This window comes from Wyeomyia smithii, chromosome 2, assembly GCF_029784165.1.
Source record: "Wyeomyia smithii strain HCP4-BCI-WySm-NY-G18 chromosome 2, ASM2978416v1, whole genome shotgun sequence".
Classification (NCBI taxonomy): domain Eukaryota; kingdom Metazoa; phylum Arthropoda; class Insecta; order Diptera; family Culicidae; genus Wyeomyia; species Wyeomyia smithii.
In genome coordinates, this window is record NC_073695.1 from 123,161,655 (window position 1) to 123,174,860 (window position 13,206).

Sequence of the window (13,206 nt, forward strand, 5' to 3'; positions counted from 1 at the left end):
TCTTGTTTATCCTGCGGAGACTTTCCTAAAAGAGTACACGAACTGAACGAAACAACTTCCTTGTTGCTGACTACCATCTTCGAGGTTAGTAAGACGAGAGGATGTAATTATACTGGCAGTGGTTTAAAGGTTGATTGAGCTGTTTATCTGCCTCATGAATGTAACGGAAATACTGTGATTGTATAACGTTTAAACAGAGCTAGTAGTTTGTCTTACAGTTTGCTGTGATACGCAAATTCGTAGAGAAGATTAAGGCAGTATTACTATTAAGTCTAATATAGTACTAATTATATCAAACTTACCGTTACTTGTGATAAAACTATTTGCTATTCAAATAATAAATGCTGCTAACAACTACATTATCTTTATCAATATTAGTAATTATAACAAAGGTTAAAGTGGCTTGAACCTAAATTGTTTATATTTAGATGTAGCTCTTAATATAGGATTACATAGGTTTCCGTCTACGGTTTTCCTGTCTTCTACTTTTGCGAACACACCGAAAATCAAAGGCTTTTTTAAATTTGTTTCGCAGGAAATGTTGTTTCTGATCTGTGCGTTAAGATTCTCGTTGTAGTCTACTCGCCCAATCTATGAAAGATTTCTTGCATGAATCTTGTGTAACCCAGGTTATATTTTGATGGGCTTCAACTAAATTATATAGGTTTTGCAATCATTGGATTTTTCATCAGAAGGACTAAAGTATAAGTTAAGCTTTCTTAGAGACGTAGCTCTACGTCAAAACAATTTATTTCCCAGTATGACGCTTGAAAACATAAAATAACAATATCTCAGTTGTTTTTAAGGCATGGTTTATCGATTAAGATGAAAAACCTGGTAAGGCTTCAATACCCTTTTCGCGTCACCAAGTCTTGCTCGTTGAGCTGTGGAAAAAAACGATTTGTCAATTGTTTACAATCTCGGAAACAGCGTCCATTAAATACATTTGTCGCGTGATGGGGTTTGAAATTTTTAACAATTTATAATGAAATGGGAAGGAGGCAGAGGCGAGAAAGGCGAGTGATAGTATATCAAAATTTGAGTGACGTATTAAATGCATCCACCAGTGCAAACTTGTATACAAAGGTTTATGAGTTTAATGCATGTTTCTGTGATATTGGCGAGTTCTTAACACCCAAAAAACGCGTAAAAAGTAACTTAATTGTATTTCTAAACAGAATGAAGAAAGTGTTTTGGAAATTTTGTGAATATAAGTTCCGATTTTATTTAAAACAGCATGAGTTCCTGTTTATTCTTTTTATTCTTTAAATTCAACCCAGAAACAATAATGACGAGTACCAAGAAAGATGAATCAAGATGAAAGATTGAAAAAGCGAGCAGAATAATGAAAATAACTGCATGAATTTTTCACATTTTTACGATCAACAATGAGTGAAAAAGGTTAAAACTAAAATAATTGTGATTGATTGTTCTGATGAGAATGTTTCAGAAAAAATACCTTCCCCGGAGAGCTCCGTACCCGTCTGGTCCGCTCGGACTTTCCAGGCTGTACCTGCTCCGATGTCGAACAATAATGCTAAAAATCTCGCGTAACTTTTCAAAAGGACCTAAGTAACAATGAGAGATTCTTTTCTCTCTCACTTTGATTCGTGATTTACAGCATAATTATAAAAGTTTTCAAGCTTTTCTCGGCACAAATCGAAAGATTACAACATTGCCTAGCTTACTAGGCAAAAAATATCATGGAAAAAGTGAAAATAACTTAGTTATAAATCAAAGAGAAAGTGAACAAAGAGAGCCTCTCAATGTTACTTAAGTCCTTTCGAAAAGTTACGCAAGAAATCCTCGTTTTATTTCCGCTTCAAACCCCTACCGTTTCCCAGTGTTTTATTGATTCAATAGTAGATGGCTATGATTCAAAATATTACTGTGTTATATGAGGTTATACCAAATTTTCCAATAACTCATTGAAAAAGTGCTGCAAATAGTTCAGGAGACTCATGGTATAACATGAAATCTACAACTCTCACAATACTACGGTATGCAATAACGGTGACGCAAAAATTCAGTGAATGATATGCAAGAAAGTCAGTTGGAAATAATTGACATTAAAGTTTCGGCCACTTTGAAATGAGTGATCAAATATCAGTTCCATGTTCAAACTTGTTGAAAAAATACAGCCAGCTTACATTTAAAATTAATTATTTTTTCCTCGAGTTGTTGACAGAATCTACACACTTTTACACTACACTTTTATTTCACTCCACTTTTTAATTCTATCACAGAGATAGAATTAAATAGTGAAGTAAAATAAAAGTGTAGTGTAAAAGCTTTCATTTATTCAAGTAAGATTTTTCAAAAAATAAAATATTTAGTAAGACAAAAGCATGTTCTACTCTTCCCAATATAACATGCCAGTTGTACTTTTCTCAATGCAACATGCCTCTAAAATTGAGCACGTACAGGCACTGCTGGTGTGAAGCAAATGCCGCCGTCATGTCTTACACCAATAGGGCAGGCTAATCTTCGAGATTACATGCGCTCAAGATTCTGTGGCAGAGCGGAGTAAGGCAAACATGAACCTTTACCCGTTATTCTAATTTTCAAAAAGGGCATCCATATTCCTCGCATTCATAGAATCAAATTAAATGAATATTGCATTAAGAATTTTATACGTTATCAGAAACCCTGAGCAGCTAGACAAAAAAAAAATGCCAAAATTTATGTCGAATCGTATATAAAGAATTACCTCCATCGCTTATGATAGAAATTATATAATATTCCAGGTAAATTCAAATGATGTTGCACATAATTTTCAAACAAAATCGTGGTTTACGTCAGAAGCAACAAAAAATTAAAATGAGAAAATAATGTAAGTGATGTGCAATATTAATAAATTTTTACTGTGTAAGTCACAGTAAGAACCAATGTAATTCCACGCAAGTTGAAATGATATTGAACATAATTTTCAAACAAAATCGTGGTTTACGACAGCAGCGACTGAACTTTGAATGCGAAAGTATTTTACGTGACGTGTAACATTCAGAATTTTTTACTGTATATTTCCATTGTTAACTTCATTGGAACGAATTTAAAAAAAAGGGAAACATTGTTGAAAGCGAGTCTGCTTCGTTTTCTCAATGATTAATATTTTTCCAACACTTTTTAGCTGCTTTTGAAAACAAAACAGTCATTGGCACTGGTGAGATCAAATGATGCTATAGAGCAGCGGTTCTTAATCTGGGGTACGCGTACCCCTGGGGGTACTCGAAAGCCTTCAGGGGGTACGCGAAAGAAAAATCAGTAATGGCGGACAGAGCAATTTTTCTCTAAAATACTTCATTTGTTTTTCAATCTTTCTCTTAATACATGACTGTAGCAATGAAACAAACCATAGTTCCTGAAACCTAAACAAGACTACCACAACATGATCTACCACTACTCTCTCCCACTCTGCGAAAACATTTCAAGCCAGGGGAGACAGTCGATATGAAAAATATCGCCAAGGGGTACGCGAACAAAAAAAGGTTGAGAACCGCTGCTATAGAGTATTGTCAAAATGGTGGCGCTCATTACACCGCTAATCAACTGATGTAAATCGGAATGGATTCTTGTACCACTGAAAGTATCAGATGAAAACATGCAATGCAGGTATAAACGCAGATGTAGACATAGATTGAATGTTAGGGTGATATTTGATAAGCATAATAAAACGCTCGCCAAGGCTAATTTGGTATAAATTTTCGCTCACTTATGAATCATGTTTTATTTTGCAATGTAAAAAATCCGATTAATTCAAAAAATAGACAGTTTATAAACGTTCTCCATTAAATATTTCATTTAACTTTCCGAGCAATGTTTTAGCTATCGGTGCTCATTTCGTCCCATGTGTAATCTATGTTCTTTCTTCATCGTTCAACTGTATTTATTTTCGACTCAACATTTTGTTTATTTTTTCTTGGTTCAATCAACAATACAGATATCATTGAATACATGAATGGAAATTAAAACATTCAAACTTTGGAAGGTAGGATGTTTTTATTGAATCTACGAGAAATATAGGTCGGTTATTAATTATGTCTGTCATTCAGGTTGTCAGACTTAAATATATAGAAATTCGTGGAAGCTTAACGAAGAACGTTAACTACCCAGACAACCAGAAGTCGCATAAAATTGCACGGATTACCTCGTATAAAGTTCTATGATACATCAATATCGCATAGCTGTATGAACAACGTATGTGTTTCATTGCATATGGTGTTATTCAGCGAACTACTTGCGATGAATGTAACATACTCGCATAGCAATACAGTTAAACTCATTTCATGCCTGTCCAAACTCGTAGTAATTCCACAATGTGGTGATCATACGAATAAAGCACAAGTCTCTAATATCACATCATATTACATATAAATTTAGTCGCAAAAGGCATCATTTTGTAACACCTTCAATTACTGAGTTCATGATAAATTCGCATAAAGTGCAAAGCTGGGCATGTAACATTTGCAAAGGAGAAAAGTTTGGATAGGATTGTTATGAATAAACACACCTTTTCGTCTATGGCGAATAAAGGTTATTTTGTCTTTGGTAAATAAATACCTACGGTTATTATTATTTCCAGTTTTTGATCCATAGCAGAGTTTAGATTTCAAGCAACTATAGACGGATTTTACGCTAGCCCCGCCGATGGCCTGGTAGCATACTATCAGAATTAAATGAAACTTTACTACACACGTACATAAGCATTTTTATGTCCAACACTGTTTCACGTTACCAATGTTTCATGGACATGGAAAAGCTTATGTTAGATCTTTCATTCTTTAGGAGTGCTCGTTTTGAAATATTTTGAAATAGAAGAATTTAAGACGCCTAAATCGTCTATCTAAAGAATTCAAGTTTCGAGAGATCTGAGATAACCCTTTTTTATATATTTCTATTTCAAATTCATTTTTTTGTGATTAAACTTCAGACAATTAAAGTTCAAACTTGACAACTTTTTTCCAACTCTTGTCATTATCCTACGTTCATGAGAAGCATGGGCGTTCAGAATTTAATTAAAATATTCAAAGGAGTTTTGTACAACTAAATTGTTTCTCTAAAACACTTAAGTTTGAAACAATTATAAAAAACCTTTTAAATCACTTTGTTTTCTGAAATATTTTTTTCCAGAGTAGGATCCCAAATTCATTTTTTCAAGATTTTTGAATGTTAATAATTTTCTTCGAATTGCCGCGAAATCCACCTACAGCGTATAACTAGAAGATGTATGGTTGCTGTTCTACAGCATGAATGTAATCAAATAAATTATAGGATTCGATATAACCTGTTGCTATCGGTTAGCGTGTGATAATCTGAATACGTTTTTGATTGATTTTGATTCCATGTTTTATTTCTTCACGAACTAATTTCAAAATTTTTCAAAAATGAACGAACGAGCTTAGACTTAAGCAGGCACTAGACGAAGCAAACATTTGCTAGTTATAGTACGGATTTCATTTTGTGCAAATAAAACTCGTACCAAAACTAGGAAATATTTGCTACATCTTATCACCTGCTTTAGGCTCAGAAAATTTATAATTCATCCAGGCGGACATGATGTTTAATCCATTAAACTTGGAAGATATTCTTCCAAGCCCAATATGGTATCACTGTTCTTAATGCACCACGATCAACCACATAAACTGCCTTGTGAGTTATTTTTGTGGCTGAGAGAAAGTGTCTCTTCACGCACAGGGAATAAGGTAACGAGGGTATTTTGGCCAGCTTTAGGAAGTGATCGCACAATTTATCAAAAACAAACACAATTTTTCAATATAAATACTTACTCTATTACACCATTGTTAAGAGCACAGTGTCTTTACATAGTTTAACAATGCAATATATTGGAAAATAGCCTAGAAATATCGAAATTTCTACGAAGCACTAAAAACATATTTTAGTCCACCAAATTTTTATGTTGGCCCACCTCTATATTTAGAGCCGTGTGTGGAAATATTTCGGACTAATTATATTTAAGATCATCATCGATATTTTTAGAGCATGAATAGTGGGTTTGAGGAGGACATCATTCTGCTGTGATTTTTTGTAAATTTTAGGCATTTAAAAATGAAAAGGTTGTGCTTCTCGCGGTTTGACAAGCATTCTCAGTCAATTTCATATCGTTAAATGTGATAAATTAAGAAGTAATTACCTGTAAATTGTCACAAGCTGCTTCTTTCTTCAGTACTCAACGGCCGAATGGTGAACAAAGAGCTGTCAAAACTAGGCATGGCCGAAAAATGTACGCTTTAGAAAGAGACAAACATATCACGGCCCTGCCTTTAACTACTATTTTAACTTTTTCCAACTTGTTAGAGCATACAAACTGTTTCTATGAAATTTTATTGATGTTACTACAACAACGAATTGTTTCAAAAGCATACATATTTGTTACAATACCTTTCGGACGTTGAATTGTATATTACCACTTCCTCTTGACTTTGGGTTGACCCAGCCATGACTTTGAATATGTATGAACTAATTCCAAAATAATGCTACCTAGAATCAGTTTTTTGCCAAAAATTATAGTGTAGTATAATTCTAAGAAGTATGCATAGTTTTTTAATATTCATTGAATTTATCAGATAAAATGCGTAAAATGTTAACGGGTGGGCCAAAATATGCATGTGGGTGAAAATACCCCCGTTACCCTATCAGCTGCTTACTGTTATATATGTTTTATTGGTTTTGAAGTTAACCATCAAAAAAACTTTAGTATATTCTATTAACATTAATTTGGGGACAGCAACTTTTAAGTTTTTATTTTACCAGGAAACATTTCGTTTCAAAAAGATTTCAACATAAAAAAAACAGCCTGGATAAAATCGTGTGTTATCAACCACAACACATCCCCACTTTTCAAACAAGATTTATCTCCTCCATGTGGCAGATGTCCCAAATGGGTAATTATCGATGCTGGCATATTATAAATACAATCCAATTTTCACGTTATGATGTACGCCTGGACAGCTAGTCGCCGATGTCTATCCGAATAACGGGCGACGTCAAGCAGAGTTTTCCACTATTGTAAGCTCCTTCGGTTATTATGCGAGGCACTGGCCGCAAAGAAAGCAATTTGGCGAGAACAAAACTCATAAACCGGAATAGCTACACGTAAAAAAGTGACAGCGCAGTGGACAGATAGCAGGCAACACCCATGTGTTGATGTTATTCGGTTTGCAATACATGACAACCGGTGGGATAAACGCGTGCAATAAATCGAAAGCACACATAATCTAACCTTTGTTTGTTTGTCTTCCATTGGTGACCCACCTGTTGATAAGGCCATAAATTTCAATGTGGAGAAATGCCGATTGCAACCATGTGACAGTTGAATAAATAAGTATCCTGTTACAAGTGCCGTTTTGAAACGTTTGTCTAAAAGGTTCTATTTCCTCCAGAAAAGAGTAGGCACCCTTCTCTTCTCCAAATCATAAATAGAATTTTATTTTTTGAGAGTCCTCACATATTGAATTACGAAAATAAAAAAAATGCTTGCATATCGTACTAGTTCAGCTCACCAAAACACATTCTTTTCAGTAGAGAAAGTAGAGAACCACAAATTCAATGCCTCAAACATCTATATACCAAAATTTATCTAAACATTTTTATTCAATCACAGTTGAGATTTTGTACTTGTTAAAAAAACTTATAAACAGTATTTGTGCAGAATGTTTAAAACAAGTCTCTTAAAAGATCCAACTTGCTTTTTCATTAAAACTTCATCTAGTTTTACATCACATCGAAAGTGATACCGCTCACAACTTATTATTCAGGAACTATCAAATTTGGTAATTGCGTAAAGCAAATAATTTTTTTCCCATATAGTAAACAGGATAAGCTACCGCAAACCACAATAACTAGAAAGTTTTCAATAAATTATGCGCATTTTTAGAGAATAATTTTTGTGTGCCATTTTACGATGTTTTACGATATGTGCGTGCGATTAGTCTGATTTAGTCATAATATTTCATTGGTAGATATTAAAAGAAACCAATCAACGTTAGTATTTATTAGATTTCGGATGAGCATTCTAGAGCTCCATCCATATCCATCATATAATGCCATTCGACTCAAATTAAACGACTGAGTTTTGGGACGCCCTGCCTTTTTTGACGATCGTTATCTTCATTTCACTTTATTTCGTTAATGGTTAATACTGCGCTCACTCTGTAGATGAATTCTCACTCTGAAGAGAGTGAATGAATGGAAAGCACGTGTTGCTAAGGGTGAAATATGTGAATTGGAATGGTGCTTTGGAATTTACATACGCAACCAGCAAACGCTTGAACACCCTCTATCAAGATAGATTTAGCGATGAAATAATTTCCAAGTTATTTTCTCAACTTCTTCACATACACGTAAGCATAGAAGTCATCCACGAGCTACGTAAGGATTAGGGGAAGAGAGGGGAGTTCAAAGTATTAGGAATGCGGATAGGGAATTAAACAAAGTCTTACGTATGATTTAGAAAAAAAAAACAAAACTTCACAAAACTTAAATAATGTATGAAACACATGTTCGAATGAATTTTAATATTATCCTCAGGAAATAAATCTTGCTAAATCACATGAGAAACGATGTCTTATGATGGTGGTAGAGGCATCTATAATTTCGAGAGAAAAACCCTTACGTACTACGTACGTCTACTTTGTGGATGACCACATACACGCAAGTTACCTACATACTTGAATTTCCATGTGAATTTACGGGATTAAATGATTGATGCTAATTCAAACATTTTATCTTTGAGCGGTAAACTGAAATAAAAATAATTCGGTGGTACTGGAAAGACAGACTAACTGACGGACATACTCCGTGAAATGTTTTTTTTTTTTGCTTGGGACAATAAGCCGCATGTTCTGAATCGAGAATTAAACCATTCTCAGAACTCTCTAAAACATTCCTCTAAGCGAAATGCGCCTTTCAATTACTGGTTGAACAGACATGAGGATCGCTAGGATGACTTATTATAACAGACCATGCTGTCAGGAGGAATGAGATCGGTATGTTAGAGCACGCTTGAACACCCTCATAAGTACAGCCAAAAAAAAGATATGTTAATTAATCGATAGTGAATCAAACAATGTCACAATGAATCAAGCTCTAATCTCAATGATTGATTCATGCAGAAAATTATTTGGTTTTGAATAAGTGGCAACCGGCAATGATTCCGTTCTGCGCTGCATCTCGATTTGGAAACCAGTAGACGCGCAATGGAGACGCATGATGGTTTATTCCAAAACAGCAAACAGTAACGAATCATAAAGCACTGGCGCCTGCGTTTTGCAATGAAAACGCTCTCAGTCAAGTTTTCAAAATCTATGCAAGGTGTGCTTAAACAGACCGTTTACTTGGTGTGTGGCTGTGTGCTGTGTGTGTGTGTGTGTGTGTGTGTTTGGCTCTCGAAACGCTAATCGCTAATTCGCTAAATTTTGTAAAAAAGCGACAATAGAACTATTTAGAAAAACTGTGAATTGATGATGGCGTACGTACATTGCTTCGAAAGACGAACATACTACCGCAAAAGTTATGTTTGGAACGTATGTTTCATTCAAACAACGTTCAATTGTCGTAATTGTCCAAAGTTCCTCTCTTTAACCCGTAAAGACCCGGAACGGAACTTGTTTTTCGAAAATGCTCGTTCTCAGCACTGGAACGGCCGATTTGGGACAACTTGGAATTTTTTTCAAGGGGAATAGTTTTTCTAAGTTTTGGTAAAGGTTCCACCCCTCTGGACCCCTCCCCGTTTTTGTGAGACGCAAATATGTCTGTGTTTTTTTCTAATTTTTCAAACAGATTGAGCAAACACTGGGAATTTTCGTACGTATCAATTGCTCCATGTATCAAATCATGTCAGGTAGATGAAATACGGTATGTAAGTGTGAATTTTGGAGTTTTCAAATTATTTCAGTACAAAATCGCAAAACTACGTATTTTTATAAAAATTCAAATAACAAAATCGTTCTTCAAATTTTAAGCTCTACATTTTTGAGGTAAGGTCTCATGAATCCAAACGCGATGAAATGTTTATTTTAGCATGCAAACATTTTGAGAAAAACGAATTCAAATTCACCAAAGTACGTATTTTCATGGAAACCTGATTTTCTCAGACTCCCACGGTAGGTTTCAATTTTCAAGCTCTATATTTCTAGAGTAACGTCTTCTGAATCCAAAGATGCTGAAAGATTTATTCTAGCATGTACAGAATTAGAGAAAAACGAGTTTGAATTCACTAAAGTACGAGTTCTTATGAAAACTTGATTTTCTCCAAATCTGTGCATGATAGAATAAATCCTTCACCATCTTTGGATTCAGAAGACGTTACTCTAAAAATATAGAGCTTAAAAATTGAAGAACTAGGTAGAAACCTACCGTGGAAGACTGAGAAAATCAGGTTTCCATGAAAATACGTACTTTAGTGAGTTCAAACTCGTTTTTCTCAAAATATTTGCATGCTAAACTAAATATTTCATCGCGTATGGATTAAGAAGACCTTACCTCAAAAATGTAGAGCTTAAAATTTGAAGAAAGATTTTGTTATTAGAATTTTTATAAAAATACGTAGTTTTGTGATTTTGTACTGAAATAAGTCACATCGCTGTGTGACTGTTTGCATATTAATAAGTTAGCGATTAGCGATTAGAGAAAGTTCCGCTAATGTGGGTTTAGCGTTTAGCGATTAGCTATTTTTTTTTTTTTTTTTTTTTTTAAGGGGGGATTTGTTAGTAGCTTAAGTATTTATGATAAATATTAGTAAATAATGAGTATGTGTGTCCAATCACAAATGGTGACTTCTCAACACTGTTAGAAATTTGTAATTTTAATTGTTAGGATTTGTTTGCTTTCGCAATTAGGACTTATCATTCGTAGGGATTTAAACCTACTTGTCAGAAAAGGGGAAGTAAACTTACAACTAACTTAATTGCTAACTTATTGGCTATAAAGAGAGCTTATCGTAGCAATTGAGGATTGCAACGATTTTTGTCGAAAATTGTTAATAATTTTATTTGACATAGCTGCTAATGGTTCAACACCAGTAAGTCTATGTAATTCGAGTGTACCAAACCAAGGAGGACGCTTCAAAATCATTTTCAGAATTTTATTCTGAATCCTTTGGAGCGTTTTCTTTCTTGTTGAACAGCAACTTGACCAGATCGGTACAGCATAAAGCATTGCTGGTCTAAAAATTTGTTTGTAAATCAAAAGTTTGTTCTTTAAACAAAGTTTAGAATTCCTGTTAATGAGAGGATATAAACATCTCGTATATTTGATGCACTTGGCTTGTATACTCTCAATGTGCTCTTTGAAAATAAGTTTTTTTTCATAAATTAGTCCCAAGTACTTAACCTTGTCGGACCAACTTAAAATAACCCCATTCATCTTGACAACGTGATTATTGTTTGGCTTGAGGAAAGAAGCCCTAGGCTTATGCGGAAAAATTATCATTTGAGTTTTAGAAGCATTGGGAGAGATTTTCCACTTTTGCAAGTAGGAAGAAAAAATATCTAAACTTTTCTGCAATCGACTGCATATGACACGAAGACTTTTTCCTTTTACGGAAATGCTTGTGTCATCGCAGAACAATGACTTTGTGCATCCTGGAGGCAAATCAGGAAGATTTGAAGTGAATATGTTGTACAGGACTGGACCCAAGACTGAACCTTGAGGCACACCTGCTCTGACAGGAAATCTATCAGATTTTGAATTCTGATAGACAACCTGCAGAGTTCGATCAGTAAGATAATTTTTTAAAATTTTGATTAGGAAAATTGGAAAATTAAAAGTTTGCAATTTCGCAATCAAACCTTTATGCCAAACACTGTCGAATGCTTTTTCTATGTCTAAAAGAGCAGCTCCAGTGGAATAACCTTCAGATTTGTTAGCTCGTATCATATTAGTAACTCTGAGCAATTGATGAGTTGTGGAATGCCCATGGCGAAATCCAAACTGTTCATTTGCAAAAATTGAATTTTCGTTGATGTGTGACATCATTCTGTTAAGAATAACTCTTTCAAACAGTTTACTTATTGAAGAAGGCAAACTGATTGGTCGATAACTTGAAACTTCAGCTGGGTTCTTATCCGGTTTTAAAATGGGAGTAATTTTTGCATTTTTCCATAATTTGGGAAAATATGCAATTTTGAAGCAGCAATTGAAAATTTTCACTAAAATTTCCATTGTGCTCTCAGGAAGATGTTTGATTAGTATATTAAAGATTCCATCGTCACCAGGTGCTTTCATATTTTTGAAATTTTTAATAATTGATTTAATCTCATTCAAGTTAGTTTCAATTATTTCTGCAGGTAAAAAAATCTGGGAAGAAATTAAATCAAATTGACGTGTGACTTCATTTTCAATTGGACTCACAAAATTCAAATTTGAGTTATGAACACTCTCAAACTGCTGAGCAAGTCTTTGAGCCTTTTGTTCATTGGATACAAGAAAACGTTCACCATCTTTTAAAACTGGAATAGGCTTTGAAGGTTTCTTAAGAATCTTCGACAGCTTCCAAAATGGTTTTGAATATGGTTTCAATTTTTCAACTTTAGTCTCAAAATAATTTTGTATCTTCCCCAATTAGCTTTGTTATAATTAAAAACAGAGCTCATAGGGTTTAAAACTGATTCATGTGATAAAGAAAAAGTTATTGGAAGATGGTCAGAATCAAAGTCAGCATGTGTGATCAAATCACTACATACATGACTTTGATCTGTCAGCACCAAATCAATTGTTGAAGGGTTTCTTACAGAAGAAAAGCATGTAGGACTATTCGGAGACAAAATAGAATAGTATCCTGAAGAACAATCATTGAATAAAATTTTGCCATTGGAATTACTTTGAGAATTATTCCATGAACGATGTTTAGCGTTAAAATCGCCGATTATGAAAAATTTCGAACGATTTCTGGTGAGTTTTTGTAAATCACCTTTAAAATAATTTTTGAGCTCGCGTGTGCATTGAAATGGTAAATATGCTGCGGCAATAAATAAAATCCCAAGTTCAGTTTGAACTTCAATTCCCAAAGTTTCAATAACTTTCGTTTCAAGATGGGGAAGAGCACGATGTTTGATTCGGCGATGAATAACAATTGCAACTCCACCGCCGGAACCCTGAATCCTATCATATCTATGAACCACGTAATTGGGATCATATTTTAATTTTATGTTTGGTTTCAAAAATGTTTCAGTAATAATTGCAATATGC